Below are 16,765 nucleotides of genomic sequence, written 5' to 3' on the forward strand. Positions count from 1 at the left end.
GAAGGTGCCAAGGAGCTGTGAACCAGGGGTGGCACCAACAGGTATTTCCCAGTTCAGTGAAAGAACAATGGTATCTACCCAGTGGAAGAAGACCAAAATGGATGTGGGAACCCAGACAGAGCTCCCACGGAAGGAGGTGATGGTGCAGGTCGCAGGCTGCAGGGAATGCTACAGCGTCTCTGTGGTGTCAGGGGGCTGTGTGCGCTGTGAGCAAGTAGATGATCCGCTCGGCCGAGCGGCACAGCTGCAAAGCCAGGTTGAAAGGCTTCAAGCCGAAGTAGAAAGGCTTAGGAGCATTCGGGAGGCTGAAATGCAGATAGACTGGTGGAGCCAGGCTCTGCCCTCCCTGCAACAAAAATGGGAGCACCTGCCGGAGAGCTCCCAGGATCGAGGGACCCCTGTACTCTGCCCCTCTCAGGTGGAAAATGATAACCTAGAGGAGAGGAGTGAGTGGAGGCAAGTCTATGGCCGTGGCAAAAGGCGAGTGCCCTCCTTGCCTACCTTGCCTCCACAGGTGCCTCTGAGCAATAGATATGAAACCCTAATGGAATACAGCCGGTCCAATGGGGATGTGGTGGAGAGGCAACCTATGTCAGAGGTCCCACCACAGTCAGAAAAACCTGACAGGTGTATAGCTACCTCCTCCACAAGGAAGAAGAGAAGAGTTTTAGTGGTTGGAGACTCCTTCCTAAAGGGATCTGAGGGCCCATTATGCAGAGCTGACCCCCATCACAGGGAGGTCTGCAGTCTGCCTGGAGCCCGAATCAGGGATATCACCAGGAAACTCCCCAACCTGGTGAAGGCCACAGACTACTACCCCCTGCTGATCTTCCAGACAGGTGGGGAAGAAGCTGCATCCCGTAGTCTGAAGGGGATGAAGAAAGACTACAAGGCCCTAGGACGGTTGGTGAAAGAGTCTGGGGCACAAGTTGTTTTCTCCTCCCTCCTTCCATTTTCAGGTGATGACGTGGGATGGAATAGTAGGATTCTCTCTATTAACGCCTGGCTACGAGACTGGTGCTACAGGCAGGGCTTTGGGTTCTTTGATAATGGCTGGTTTTATAAGACAACAGGCGTGACTGTAATACATGGGAAAGGTTTATGTCGTAGGGGCAAAAGGGTTCTGGGACAGGAATTAGCAGGGCTCATTCGGAGAGCTTTAAACTAGATTTGAAGGGGGATGGGGTAGTAGCTGGGCTTGCACCACTGGGGCAACGCTCTAGTGTTGAGGTAGACCAGGAGGCCTCCCATCCCCCTGGGGTGAAATCGGTGTGCCCAGCTCGCTCCCTGAAATGCCTGTACACCAATGCACGCAGCATGGGGAATAAACAGGAGGAATTGGAAATCCGTGTTCGGTCGGGGGGCTATGATCTAGTGGCAATTACAGAGACTTGGTGGGATGCCTCGCATGACTGGAATGTGGTCATGGATGGCTATGTCTTGTTCAGGAAAGACAGGCCGCTAAGGAGAGGTGGTGGAGTTGCTCTTTATGTGAGTGATCAGCTAGAATGTATTGAGTTCTGTCCAGGGGCGGATCAGGAGCGAGTTGAGAGTTTGTGGGTGCGAATTAAGGGGCAGGCTGTCAGGGGTGATACTGTTGTGGGTGTCTATTACAGGCCACCGGATCAGGATGAGGAGGGTGATGAGGTCTTCTACAGGCAGCTGAGAGCAGTCTCGTAATTACAGGGCCTGGTTGTCGTGGGGGATTTCAACTACCCTGATATTTGCTGGGAGGCCTACTCAGCCAGCCATCCCCAGTCCAGGAGGTTCCTCCAGTACGTTGATGATAACTTTCTGATGCAAATGGTGGATGAGCCAACTAGGAGAGGAGCGCTGCTGGATCTGATCCTCACTAACAAGGAGGGTCTGGTTGAAGAGGTGAAGGTTGAGGGCAGCCTTGGTTGTAGTGACCGTGAGATGGTAGAGTTCAGGATCTCATGTGGCAGGACCAGAATAGCTAGCAGAATCACAACCCTGGACTTCAGGAGGGCCAACTTTGGCCTTTTCAAGCAATTGCTAGGGGAAATCCCATGGGACAGGGTACTGTCGGGTTCCGGATTTAAGGTCTGCCTCCAAAGCAAATCTAGAAATAAAATGCAGACAGTCCCTGTCCGCCCCCCCCTGCTCCCCGAGAGAGAGAGGGAGAGAGAGAGAGACCCGCCTAATTAGTAAAAAAAGAGCCAATCTAGAAATAAAATGCAGACAATCTCTCTTCCAAGACAGAGGTCCGCCTAATTAGTAATTCCAGTGCAGCCCACGTGCGGCGTGCCTGGTTCAATGCAGACAGCCCGCGCGCAGGGCCCGCAAAAAATATAAATAATTCCAGTGCAGCCCACGTGCGGCGTGCCTGGTTCAATGCAAACACCCGGTATGCTTAACTTGCCTGTAGGTAAAGCACCCCCAAAAAATCCTGACCCGAAATATTAAAGATTCGTGATCCTTGAGTTCGGACAAAGCACAACTGAGGCACAGTATTAACAAACTTGGTTATGACTTTATTAGGTCCAACAATGAGGCAACTCAATATTCAAGGAAAAGAGAGAGAGAGAGAGGTAAAAGAAAGAAAGAAACAGAGAAAACAGTTGAAAGAGAAAAAATATTCACCACTCTGAGATCCAGCGGCGTCCCGCGGGAAATTCTTCCTTCCTACTTGGAAGATGGCGGTGGGGTCCCGCGTGGTCGAGCGATCCAGCCTCTTTTATAGAGTTTTTCGGCAGAGTCATGTGACTTGGAGCCGTCAGTCAACAGTTCGCACCAATCACAGGTCCGAAGGCGGGACATGTCCGTTTCCTGAGCCGTAGGATTGGCCCCTTGCCAGGCTGTCACCGGAGACACACATCCGGAGGCGGGTGGAGGGCGGGCGCCTAACTTATTGCGTCATCTTGCGTTGCCAGGCTCAGGCATTCCAGGCAGCCACCATAAGATGTCACCCGAGCACGTGGTTTACGATTTCTGAGACAATGCTCAAAAGGAACGGGACAGATCCCCACAGGTACTAGAAGGTAAGGGGGCCCAAGACAGTTGGTTAGCATTCAAGGACTGCTTCTTCTGAGCTCAAGATCAGAGCATCCCAACAGGTAGGAAGTCAAGGAAGGGTACCAGGAGACCTGCATGGTTGAACAGGGAACTGCTGGGCAAACTCAAGTGGAAGAAGAGGGTGTACAGATCGTGGAAGGAGGGGCTGGCCACTTGGGAGGAATATAAGTCTGTTGTCAGAGGATGTAGGGAGGCAACTAGGAAAGCTAAGGCCTCCTTGGAATTAAACCTTGCAAGAGAGGTCAAGGACAACAGAAAGGGCTTCTTCAAATACATTGCAGGTAAAGCCAACACTAGAGGCAATGTAGGCCCACTGATGAATGAGGTGGGGGTCCTGGAGACAGAGGATAAAAAGAAGGCGGAGTTACTGAATGCCTTCTTTGCCTCTGTCTATACTGCTGGAGGCTGTCCTGAGGAGCCCCGGACCCCTGCGGCCCCAGAAGAAGTCAGGATAGAGGAGGAATCTGTCTTGGTTGATGAAGGCTGGGTCAGGGACCAATTAAGCAACCTGGACGTCCATAAATCCATGGGCCCTGATGGGATGCACCAGCGGTTGCTGAGGGAGCTGGCAGAAGTCATTGCTAGGCCACTCTCCATCATCTTTGCTAAGTCGTGGGCAACAGGAGAGGTGCCTGAGGACTGGAGGAAAGCGAATGTCACTCCAGTCTTCAAAAAGGGCAAGAAGGAGGACCCGGGTAACTATAGACCAGTCAGCCTCACCTCCATCCCCGGAAAGGTGATGGAACAACTTGTCCTTGGTGCTGTCTCTAGGCACATCAAGGATAGGGGGATCATTAGGGGCACTCAACATGGCTTCACCAACGGGAAGTCATGCTTAACCAACTTGATAGCCTTTTATGAGGATGTTACCCGGTGGATAGACGATGGTAAAGCTGTGGATGTGGTCTATCTCGATTTCAGTAAAGCATTTGACACAGTCTCCCACAGCATCCTCGCAGCTAAACTGAGGAAGTGTGGTCTGGATGATCGGGTAGTGAGGTGGATTGTGAAGTGGCTGAAGGAAAGAAGCCAGAGAGTGGTGGTCAATGGGACAGAGTCCAGTTGGAGGCCTGTGTCTAGCGGAGTCCCTCAAGGGTCGGTTCTGGGACCAGTTCTATTTAATATATTCATTAATGACTTGGATGAGGGATTAGAGTGCGCTGTCAGCAAGTTCGCTGATGACACAAAACTGGGGGGTGTGGCTGACACAACGGAAGGCTGCGCAGCCATTCAGAGGGACCTGGACAGGCTGGAGAGTTGGGCGGGGAGAAATTGAATGAAATATAACAAGGGCAAGTGTAGAGTCCTGCATCTGGGCAAGAACAACCCCAGGTACCAGTACAAGTTGGGGACAGACCTGTTGGAGAGCAGCATAGGGGAAAGGGACCTGGGGGTCCTAGTGGACAACAGGATGACCATGAGGCAGCAGTGTGCCCTTGTGGCCAAGAAGGCCAATGGCATCCTGGGGTGTATTAGAAGGGGTGTGGTCAGCAGGTCGAGAGAGGTTCTCCTCCCCCTCTACTCTGCCCTGGTGAGGCCGCATCTGGAATATTGTGTCCAGTTCTGGGCCCCTCAGTTCAAGAAGGACAGGGAACTGCTAGAGAGAGTCCAGCGCAGAGCCACGAAGATGATTAAGGGAGTGGAACATCTCCTTTATGAGGAGAGGCTGAGGGAGCTGGGTCTCTTTAGCTTGGAGAAGAGGAGACTGAGGGGTGACCTCATTAATGTTTATAAATATGGAAAGGGCAAGTGTCAAGAGGATGGAGCCAGGCTCTTCTCAGTGACATCCCTTGACAGGACAAGGGGCAATGGGTGCAAGCTGGAACACAGGAGGTTCCACATAAATATGAGGAAAAACTTCTTTACGGTGAGGGTGACTGAACACTGGAACAGGCTGCCCAGAGAGGTTGTGGAGTCTCCTTCTCTGGAGACATTCAAAACCCGCCTGGACGCGTTCCTGTGTGATATGGTCTAGGCAATCCTGCTGCGGCAGGGGGATTGGACTAGATGATCTTTCGAGGTCCCTTCCAATCCCTAACATTCTCTGATTCTGTGATTCTGTGATCTTCTGTGGCCAGAAATAAACTTTGTGATCTGGGACATATAGATGTATTCTCATTAATTTATAGGGTCAATTTATGCATTTTTGATCTCCAAGAGAATAAGCTGGATTTTTATACCTCTACTTCCAGTAAATAATTTTGGAGATACATCTGCTGGAACACAAACTGGCCTTTGTCTTACAGAATTGTGGTAATAAAATTCACTGAGACCAAGTAAAAATGCAAACAAGAGTCAGAACAAGCCTCAAAGATCTTAAAAGGTCTATAATGTCATTCCCAAAGAGCATTTTAATGAGAAAAAATCACAGCAAAATTACATTCAAACTCACTGTAGATATATGTCAGTACAGAAAAAAATTTGCTGCCTTTAAGTGACTACAATCAAAAACAGGGTTAGTTCTTGTTTTTTCCAGATGTGAAATGTCTGTTACTAGATTACCACTTTCTGAGATAAAGTATGTGAAATTATTAACCAGATGTGTTCTATGCTTAAAACAAAGAAACAGTCAAATGAATAAACAATTTCCTGGTTCATTAGTTGAAATTTAGGCTACCAGCATGTTGTCTCATTCTAAATTGTTATGACTAAGAGGTAGGCTTCACTTTTTGGAGCTTTTTTGTCTACAGTGTGGATAACTGTATCTGAGCTTCCTTTACAGTACAAGGAACCAAATAAATGTATGACATGTAGTGAATTTAATTCCTATATAGATGTCTAAAAGTTCAAGTGACCTAAATGTGTCTTTAATGTTCAGATAAATCCCCCTGGTATCTGCTGATTGGTGTCCATCAAATGAAACAGGCAAAATGAAACAGGCAAAATGAAACAAGAAAAATTGTCTGACAGCATTACTAAGGGTTCAAACACAAACATGATCTTCCATTTCTCATGTGCTAAAGATGACGCGCTTTAAAGATTTTGCAATTTTTCCAAAGTTGGAAAACTTTAATAAATCTTGCATAGGTACATTCATTTTAGTTCATGGCTCAGAGGAAGGAGAGATTGTATGCCATTTACATGGCATAATAACAAATTCAAATCAACTAATTTATTTCTATTTTTTTTCCTACTCCTACTTGCTCTCACTTTTAAAGAACTCTTATTACAAACTTTCTTTTTCAAAGGAAAATAAGGACTAGGAACCCTTTAATTGTTTCTCAGATAGCCAGGCTACACAACACAGTAAATACAACATTTATTATAGACTTATCATTTGGAACTCTGATTCTTCCTCCTCATGACTCCTTGAATTGTCTTCAAAATACTAAAATCACAAGTTAGTATCAAAAGGCATATACTAGAGAAAAAAGTTGCCAACAAACAGCTCTGTCTCATAGTCTAATCTACCAAAATGTCTCCTGCATTCAGTGTTATTTGGCCTGAATAAACAGCACTGCAAAGACCCAAGAAGAGACAAAACAATCTTTAAAACAGCATATATTACTGAAAATGGGTAATCTAAAATTACCAGATGAATGAATAAAAGATATTACAGTCGTAAATATGCAGTTAAAATGACTTGATTTGCAGCTGCTTTGATAATTTTCAATTAAGCATCTGAAGACTCTCTAACATGTTAGCATATCAAGAGGAATATAATTATATGTTAATTCTTTATGCAAACTTGTGTATGTTACATGGCAACCTAATTTCACATTCATTATCCTAGCTTTAGTTTTTAAGTCTTGTGGATACTTTCAAGTTAATGTCTTTACATGGACTCTCTAATTATAAAGCAAATATTATTGCCTATAGATTTAAAATACATAGATAGACCAAGTGATAGATAAATCAAAGGACAGTGAAGTGCTACTAGAGTTCCTTGAAATTTGAAGTGTCTGTCTAGTTAATGCTTTATGTCAGCAATAAGTTAAAATGTTAATATCAATGAGGCATTCAAACAGATGTTATGAGATAGAATAATACAATGCTTTAGGACAGTTTTTAAGAAAAAAGGTCTTTGAAAGTCCTAAAGAGATTAACAAGAACAGTAACAGCATATTTTGGTTAAAATCAGGAGGAAAGAACATTGGCAACAAAAAGACGAAAAACATGGTTGAGAGAAAGCCACCAAGGAGAAAGATGGTAAATGAAGTTACAAAGAATAGTTGTAGCTAAAAATAGTCTAAGAATTTTAATAATCAGTCTAGACTGCAAATCATATACTCTTAAAGTCACTGAAAAACACACTGGTTTTTAGTAACATCCAGGTAAAATCTGTACTGGTGCTCCTACATCAAAGCATATATGTAACCCATGCATCTAATCCCAGTTTGTAATAGTCTGTCTTTTGGAGATAAATTGCTGGCTTAGAACTCCAAGTACTACGAAAAATGAAAGGCCAGTACAAATTTGAGTACCTTAACTATGGAAAATAGCCTTGATTTTTATACTCTGTTAATCTAATAGCACCTGAAGATTTATTGATGAAATAAAATTCTATACTATTAAACATGCAGTTATTCATGGAGTCTAAATAATATGTTCAAGAAAAAAGGCAAGTAAGAAATATAAATAAGGATAAAATTGGTTTATATTTGTATTTGCTATGGAGACACAAATATGAATGTGCATTTTTATATGCAAGCTTTTATGTTAAACTTTGCAAAGACATTTGCAGACCTATAATTCTTGCCTTGTCCGTCATGAACAATAATGTGCTTAAGAACTGTATCTTAGATGGATAAGCGAACAAGTCTGTTTCCATATGAAAGGTGACATATAGGATCTGAGTCTTCTCTTGATATGAAACTGAAAGCAAAATGATGAAAGTAAAGAAGTGATGCAACTGTGCAATAGCAAGAGAACACAAGGATATAATAATTATATTGGGAGCCAACGTTTTCCCCCTTTAACTATCAAATTTTGAATGTCCATATGACTACAGCAATAGTAGGTCTGAAGAGGCCAACATTTTGAAATTAAAAAATCTAAAAAGTTGTGTTTTCAAGTAGTTGAACTATTTAAATTCTAATCTTAAAGACATCTGCAAACTTGTTTGAATCTACTGTTTGCAAGATTTTCCTCTTCCCAGCAGCAGAAAAAAATAAAATTAGCATTCAAATTCCATCTTTTTTTTTAAAAAAAAAGGAAACTCTCTTGTATTTCAACATATCCCTTTTGCCAGGAATAGGAAAGCAATGCAAAATTTTATTTATAAGCTTTGTTAATGGTTCATTTTTAGAATTTTAAGTTGTTAGCTAAATTTTTGTTCATACCTCTTTCTGTTAATAGAATTCTCCACCATAACACAAAGTGAACAATTCAGATAAAATTCAAAGTTCAAGTTCTCTGATTTCAGTTTTGATGGTTTGTAATGAACAACATTATTGATCTAATGAATTCCATGTATGCAATTAACAATGTTTAGAAACTTATAATTCCTTAACAAAATTAGTAAATTTAGATATATTACCTGGCTATTCTTAGAATCTAATAATCTGAGGAGGAAAGGACATTTTGCCTCCCCTGTTAGGAAGACAGTAGTATCCCACACTAAGGGGGTGTTAATGAGAATATAACAACTAAGGGCATTTCTGATTTGATTATGAGATTGTTTTCATTCAGTAATTTCAAAAGGTTTTATTGCTGTAGCACTAAATAACATCTTTTGACTCAGCATCACAAATATATTATAAAACTGCAGAAAAATCTGTCCAAACTAACAATGCTGCGTTGACACATCAAAACTGACCTCCTGGTCAGTGAAACATGTTCCATTATAGAATACATAAACCTTCTCAGTAATACCAAGTCAATACATATTTTAAATCAAGTCTGACTTTCAAATATGCCTTAACTCTTTATCTTGCCTAGTAAAGAAAAAGAGAGCCTGAGCATATATGAGAGGTACATTTCTCACAGCAGTTCTGGGATAATATTCTTATTGTAAGCAGTAGTCAAATTCCATATCAACTAATCACTACCATGAAGGGGTAACGGACAGAGTTTAAAGTGAAGTTAGCTAGTCAAGAGAAAAATTAGGTTTTTTTCTTCTCTTTTTTTCCCCATAAACTAGGGCCTAAGCTATAAATGAATCTAGTGTCACCTTTTCTTCAAAGTTATAACATATTAAATACCAATAATTCATATTGCCACAGATCATAAGGTCAAAGAAGTACTGAAATATATTGCAATAAAGAATCTGTGAATAACTCTATTGTATCATGGCAAATACCTACAAGTTTTAGTGAAAAATAATCAAAATATTTATACATGTAAATAAATATAGCTTTTTAGGAGTAACAATACTTTGGGACACATTGTCATGTACAGTAAAGCTTCTTTATACAGGATCACAGTATTAACAAAGATGGAACCAAAGGGTTTTCAAAGAAAATACAGAAGAAAAAAAAAGAATCGGAATCTAAACATTTTACTGTCAGGATGTGTGTTTAGGGTGCAGTGTATCGTATTAACAGAAAGATATTAACTTACTTATCCATCAGTCCTGATAAAATTGTATTAGATAGCCTTAATTTTTCAATGCTGTATATTGCAACTTTTTCCTCAAATCAGACCCCTCCTATCACCATTTATCTTCCACAGGTAGTACCAAATACAAACCATAGCATTAAATCCAAACCATCCTTTTCAAACTTTATCAAGAATATTTACGGTTCAAGAAATTTACAGCACCTTGCTGTATCTGAAATCAAATGCGCTTGACCTGTCAACGACAGGACAGTAATCAAATTCTAAAAATTAATTATAATAGTATATTCCACATTAGAAATCACCACACTCAAAAACCACAATTTCCTATCTCCTTTGTAAAATTATGTAGACCTTCACAGTGCTCCCATTCTAAGATGTGTAGAAACAGGCAGTAAAGGTATTCGTTCCCCTAGCAGTTCAATATATTCAGCATCTGATCACTCAAGATCGGGTACTAGATAATAGATAGTAAAATACTGTCAAATATTCTTAGCTAATTGGATGTCAGGCCCTTGCCATGCAGAAAGGTCTAGATGATGATAGTGGAAAATAAAGAAGGGGAAGAATGAGACCTAGCTTGTGGGTACTATGCACTATGTTCCTGGCTGGTTTATGGTAGGTATAGTTTTGCAATATCATAAAAGTGCATAAAGGTTGGAGTTCAATATTTTCTGCTTAAGTGGAAGATAAAAAAGGGTTAACTTTAACTACAGAAGAGTACACTCCACAGTATCTACTGCTATTGACATATATTCCACTGTATTTGTCTAAAAGCTGAACAAGTTGCAGAATTTAAGCATAAAGAAGGAATTTTTGTCCAAGATAAACAGAAACAGCTCAAGTGAAAGGTATTCTGTGATACTTGACAATTACATCTGGAAACACTTTAAGTAAGCATACATTCTTTAAAGAGGCAAAACCTAGTGTTTTCTTGTGTATGTTAACATACATTCACCGTCATTACTAATACCTCTATCACACAACAGAATGTCATATAACACCTTGGAAACTTTTTCCCCTTAGCCGGCTTTTTATGTGATGGTTGGGAAGTGCAGTTGTAGCCATTATATTAATATCCAATATCTTAGTGTATACTAGTTACAGCAGTTATATTTTTTCGATGATGGAAGAATTTCTCCAGAATTATTTTCTCACAAGTAACTAGTTTACAGCAAGAATAAAAGTATCTTCAAATTGTTTTGTGGTCTATTGGCAGGGTTCAAGATGCCTGTCCTAGTCTGTACTAAAACAGAACCGATTTTATTTTCAGTGATTTTTCCTATCAGAAAGTGCAGTTATTTAGAAGAAACTTAGCTGAAAGGAAAAATCACTCAAAAGAAAATCAGTTGTTTTAGTCCAAAACAGGACAATTCCTAGTTTCTTAAGAACTTAAATGCAGTGTTTTATCTCTTGCATCCATTTATACAAAAATACACATTCACAGCATGTACATGCTCACAAAACCTTACTGTAGCTCAGGAAGACAGAGACAGAAGAAGGAGCAAAATCTTTATATATATATACACAAATATATTAACTTATTATATGTATCTACTAAATACATTCAAAACTCTGATTTCAGAATATATATCAAGAATTCTGGTTTTGATCTGGTTTTGAGTATGACTATTACATATGTGTGAAAACCGCTTTCATAAAGAAAAAAAAGACAGGTAATTGTCATAGCAGACTCTCTCCAGAAGGGAACAGAAGACACAACATGCAGACGGGACCTACTTCATAGACAAGTCTTCTGCCTCTCTGGGGCCAGGTTTAAAGATGTGAAGAGAAAGCTTCCGCCCCTGGTACAACTCTCAGATTGTTATCCATTATTGATTTTTCAGGTAGGCAGAGACAAAGTTGCAACAAGAAGTCTGAGGGCAATCAAGGGAGATGTCAGGACATTGGGACAACTGGTTAGACAGCACAAGTAGTGTTCTCCTCTATCCCTCCATTTGCAGGGAATGATGAGGGAAGAAACAGGAAGAGCCAGCACATCAATACCTGGCTCCGAGACTGGTGTCACCAGCAGAATTTTGGGGGTTTTGATCATAGGTCGGTCTACACGACACCTGGCCTGACAGCAACACACAGGGTACACTTGTCTCAAAGAGGGAAAAGGATCTTTGCGCAGGACTCATTGAAAGAGCTTTAAACTAGATTTGAAGGGGAAAGGGATAAAACCAGGCTCACTAGACATAAGCCTGAGGGCAGCACACCAATGTTTGTGGTATGGTGTGCTAGTGAGGTCCTTTGGTCTGGCATCTCAGTGGAGGCAGGGGATGGAGAGCCATACAGCAGCAGAGACACAAGGGTTACTTATAGCTTAGAAACCACAGAAGAGCCTGAGAAATGACGTATAGGATTAGGGCTTCTCCCCCCACAAATGTGGCGGGATCAATAGTCCGAGTGAAGTGCATCTAAAGCAATGCACACCGCTTGAGCAACAAACAAGAGGAGTTGGAAGCCATTGTGCAGCAGGAAAACTATGACATAGTTGCTATCACAGGAACGTGGTGGGATGACTTGCACAACTGCAGTACTGCAATGGGTGGTTATAAACTCTTCAGAAGGGACAGGCTAGGTAAGATAGATGGTGGGGTAGCCCTGTATGTTAGGGCGTGTTTTGACTGTCTAGATCTTGAGGATGGTGATGAAAGGGTTGCGTGTTTATGGGTAAGAATCAGGTGCAAGGCCAATAAGGCAGATATCATGGTAGAAGTCTGCTATAGACTACCTAACCAGGATGAAGAGGCAGATGAAATATTTTATAAGCAGCTGGAAAAAGTGTCATGATTATTAGCTCTTGTTCTCGTGGGACTTCAACTTACAGGATGACTCCTGGAAATACAATACAGCAGAGAAGAAGAAGTCTTGGAGGTTCCTGGAGTGTGTGGAAGATAAGTTTCTGACACAGCTGGTGAGGCAGCCAACTAGTGAAGGTGCTCCTCTGAACCTCTTTTTGCAAACAGAGAAGGACTTATTGGTGATGTGATGGTTGGAGGCTGTCTTGGGCATAGCTATCATGAAATGATAGAGTTTTCGATTATCAGAGAAGTAAGGAGGGGGGTCAGCAGAACTGCCACCTTGGACTTCTGCAGGACAGACTTTGGCCTGTTTAAGGGCCTGGTTGACAGAATCCCTTGGGAGGTGGTCCTGAAGGGCAAAGGAGTCCAGGAAGGCTGGACTTTCTTCAAGAAGGAAATCTTAAAGGCACAGGAACAAGCAGTCCCCATGTGCTGAAAGACAAGCCAGCATGGGGGAGAAGACCGGCCTGGCTGAACAGAGAGCTTTGGCTGGAACTCAGGAAAAAAAGGAGAGTTTATAACCTTTGGAAAAAGAGGCAGGTGACTCAGAAGGACTACAAGGATGTTGTGAGGCTATGCAGGGAGAAAATTAGAAGGGCCAAAGCCCAACTAGAACTTAGAATCTGGCTACTGTGGTAAAAGACAATAATGTTTCTATAAATACAGAGCAGATGATCTTGAGTGCCATCACATGGGACGTACAGGTCAACCGGGCAATCAGTCCCAGTCAGCATGGGTTTGTGAAAGGCAGGTCATGCTAGACTAACCTTCTATGACAGGATGACCCACTTATTGGATGAGGGAAAGGCTGTGGATGTTGTCTACCTAGACTTTGACACCATTTGTAAAGCCTTTGACACCATTTCCCACAGCATTCTCCTGGAGAAACTGACCGCTCATGGCTTGGACAGGCATATGCTTTGCTGGGTAAAAAACTGGCTGGATGGCCAGGCCCAAAGAGTTGTGGTGAATGGGGTTAAATGCAGCTGGCGGCCGGTCACAAGTGGTGTTCCCCAGAGCTCAGGAAATTGTCTTAAGTTGCGCAATCAAGTTGAGTCACCATCCATGGAGGTATTTAGAAGAGGTGTAGATGTGGTGCTTGAGGATATGGTTTAGTGGTAGACTTGGCAGTATTAGGTTTACGGTTGGACTTCACGATCTTAAGGGACTTTTCCAACCTAAATGAGTGAACCACTTCCCTGGGCAGCCTGTTCCAATCTTTGATAACACTTTTGGTGAAGAAATTTTTCAAAATATCCAATCTAATCCTCCCCTGGCACAACTTGAGACCATTTCCTCTTGTCCCATCACTTGTTACTTGGGAGAAGAGACCAACCCCCACCTCACTACAATGTCCTTTCAGGTAGTTGTAGAGAGCTTCCTTTTCCCCAGGTTAAACAACCCCAGTTCCCTCAGCCACTTCTCATAAGTCTTGTGCTCCATACCCTTCAGTAGTTTTGTTGCCCTTCTTTGGATTCACTCCAGCACCTCAATGTCTTTCTTGAGAGGGGCCCAAAACTAAACACAATGTTTGAGGTGCGGCATATTCCTTCACAGAAGATGAATCCAGCTGGCTGATGGTAATGGAAGAGCCAGGAGGCTGCACCCACTTAGCAACAGCAATATTGCCACTGGCCTATCTTTGTCTTTACCTTGAAGTGAAGCCACATGTCATATAAACAAATTTTTCTACCCCAGTTCTTTTCAGAAAATGTTATAAAACCTCTGAAGACCACAATACCCACAAATATTACCTTGGACAGGACCTGTGTAGCATGCTGTGGCGGCAGTAGAGATCCATCTAATGCAGTATCAACTCAGGGTTCCCAGCTTCAGAAGGCATGTAAGATTTTACAACTGGCTATTACCTTTTCTGGAAAGTAAATAAAATACTTAAATTTCTTGAGAGACTTTGTCCCTTTTTTGTGGCACCCAAATGAACCAGCACCTCTTGGTGCAAAACAGAAGGGGAGAAAGACAGGCAGATCATTTGTTTTCTGAAACTTTTTCTGAAGAACTTTTTCCTTGAGAGAAAAACGTGGTTTATTATAGTTTGCCATTTTTTTTTGTTTTAAGATAAAAGTTTTAATTTATTCAGTTGTTCAAAGAAACATTGGCCTTGTCTGCTTTCACAATAACACTATCCCTCTTCCTTTCTGCAGTCCCATGAATTATAATGATTTGCTAATAAATTTTGCAGGAGCCAGAAATAGAAGATTGATAAATAATTGAGATTATATTGACATTATAGATAAACATTATTCTAAAGCTCAGTTTAAAACATCACAAGCATATGTATTCTTATATGAACAAATGTAATTGTGCATCATACTTATGGACTCTAATCCATGGAGCAGTGACTCGAAGAACATGGGGTCCTGCAGATGGTCTTAAGCATAGTGAAGTATGATGCAGTGTCAGACTGAGAAAAAGGCTAGGAGTCACACATGTATGAACAGGAAAAAACAGAGCAGAAGAGATTACATTTATTTGTATTTACAATGGGTGAGATATCTAGGATTACATGCCTAATATCCACAATTCAGGAGGTATCTGAATAACTGGAAAGAACTGTGGCAATAACTGAAGGACTGAAATGTGTACTTTACAGTAAAAAAGAGCTCTGTTGAATTACCAAATATACAATTAAAGCACTGACTTGATCACTGTCTATTACCTTCACAAGGAACATAATTTTGAAAATAAAGTGGACAAAGAAGTAATTGACAAAGTAATGATTAGACCTGATGGCTGAAGGATGGATTTATATAGCTACGTTTCTACAATTTGTTCTTGCCTTAACTGTCTGTTAAATAAAGTAAGTTACACAACTCTAAATGTAGCAGAGAGCTTTTGCTTTTATTTTAAGCAAAAAGATAATTTGCCAGTAATAACAAAACCAGCAAGGCTCATTTTAGGTTCTTCCAAAATGACAATTTTAAGTTCTGACCACATTTTCCTAAAGACATAGTCTGCATATAATAAAAATTAAGAGGGGGTAGTTCTATGGACAATTTATGCAGAACCAGAGACCTGATAATCATAATGGGTTTTCTGCCTTTATAAGCTATTTTTTTTAAATCTAATTTTACCTTAAATAGAGCTCTGGTCCTTTTAGCAAAAGCTTTTTTCATTATAGTATCTTCATTCACACAAATGAAGCTTGTCTTTCTATGTATTTATACCTTTTGATTGCCTTGTTAACTGAATTATAATTTTTGTATGATGTCTTCTTAGAGTTACATAATTCAGTTTGAATTGTGCTTTCTATTAGAAGATCCATATGGCTTGTGGTAAATTGTCAGAGACAGAGCCAACACTGGAAAAAAAAAGAGTGTTTCTTTGTTTATTAATATTTTCACCACAAATCAGCCATTCAAATGTTCTTAAGTTCTATTAGTCAAAATCATCGATAATCAAAGATTGCTGGTAAAATCGAATGAAAAATATTAATCTGAGATCATCCTGAAGATGTAGGGAGTCTGTATTGTAAACTGAGGTCTCAGATAAGAAGGCAGAACTGGGAAAAAGTAAAATGCAGCAAGCAGGACTGGAAACAAGACCAAGAGTCACAGGGAAACACTTCTCAGTTGACCTAATGTAAAACTAATCAGAATCAAAGAAGGTTATTGACTTGTTAATAACATGTAATTAAGCCACAATAATGAAACTATTCATTCGAGAACAGCAGCAGCAATAGGACAAATAAACCACAGTGCTAGACACTTGCAAAACATTAATACACAACTAAAATTTTCTGATGATCCTTCTGTAATCCCAAGATGTTTTAACCATGTGCATGCAGCTGCAGTTACAGAAGTGAAATTGCAAGTGTACAGCCCCTCTACCTCATCTCTTCCTCCTAGGCTGTAGGAGTTACCATCACTCCCCTTCCTGCCCATGGTGGTTCCCTTTGGTGCTATACACCCCTCATTTGTAGCTGAAACCCATGCATGGGTTTACCCATGTACTTGACAGGCCGGGCAAAAACCTTACCAGGTTCATAGTTCAGTTCATACTCCCATAGGAAATTGTCCAGATGTATCCTGACACAGACAGGCAGCTGAAACTCTGGGTTCTTCAGAAGACTGTCATCCTAAATGATGCTTGGTCAAAACAGTCATGTTTCTCTCATAAATGTATTCTCTAATGTTGAGCACTCTTAAAGTACCTTTTACTTCTTTAAATTCATTGCAAGGATGTTACCTGCACCTGCTTCCTTCACTTCTCACAGTGAAAAAACATCCAATGATCTATAAAACCACCTTTCTTTGTCAACTGTAACTGATGCTACTTTCTCAGCTGTGAAGTCTATGACAATTCACAATTAAATCTGCACAAGTTCTTACAATATATAGAAAAATATTTTTACATGCAATGGGCATTTTGAGCCCACCATGTTACGCCAGGCTTTAAGTAAA

This window comes from Nyctibius grandis, chromosome 2 (assembly GCF_013368605.1).
Source record: "Nyctibius grandis isolate bNycGra1 chromosome 2, bNycGra1.pri, whole genome shotgun sequence".
Lineage (NCBI taxonomy): Eukaryota > Metazoa > Chordata > Aves > Nyctibiiformes > Nyctibiidae > Nyctibius > Nyctibius grandis.